Below are 326 nucleotides of genomic sequence, written 5' to 3' on the forward strand. Positions count from 1 at the left end.
TATCTGTGTTTGGAATGACTGTGGCATGAGTCTGGTTTGGTGTGAGTGTGTGTGGTATGAATGTATTTGATATGAGTATATGTATGAGTGTGTGCAAGCATGTATGTGATATGACTGTGTGTGTGGTATATGATGTATGTGGTGTCTCTGTGTGTGTGTGTGTGTTGTATGATGTGTGTCTATGGTGTGACTGTGTGTGGTGTGTGTGTAAGAGATAGACAAGCAGAAGTAGAGGCTCACAGCCATCCACTGAACTGAGCACATGGTCCCCAATGAAGGAGTTAGAGAAAGGACCCAAGGAGCTGAAGGGTTTGCAGCCCCTTAGG

At 45.1% G+C, this 326-nt stretch overlaps 1 protein-coding gene across 1 annotated transcript in view; it reads left to right on the top strand.

Annotated features, from left to right (window-relative positions):
• Positions 1 to 326, top strand: part of Sytl5 (synaptotagmin like 5) — a 187,995-nt gene that overhangs the window by 114,608 nt on the left and 73,061 nt on the right. The window lies entirely within an intron of this gene.

The sequence above is a fragment of the Mastomys coucha genome, chromosome X, assembly GCF_008632895.1.
Source record: "Mastomys coucha isolate ucsf_1 chromosome X, UCSF_Mcou_1, whole genome shotgun sequence".
NCBI classification, from domain to species: domain Eukaryota; kingdom Metazoa; phylum Chordata; class Mammalia; order Rodentia; family Muridae; genus Mastomys; species Mastomys coucha.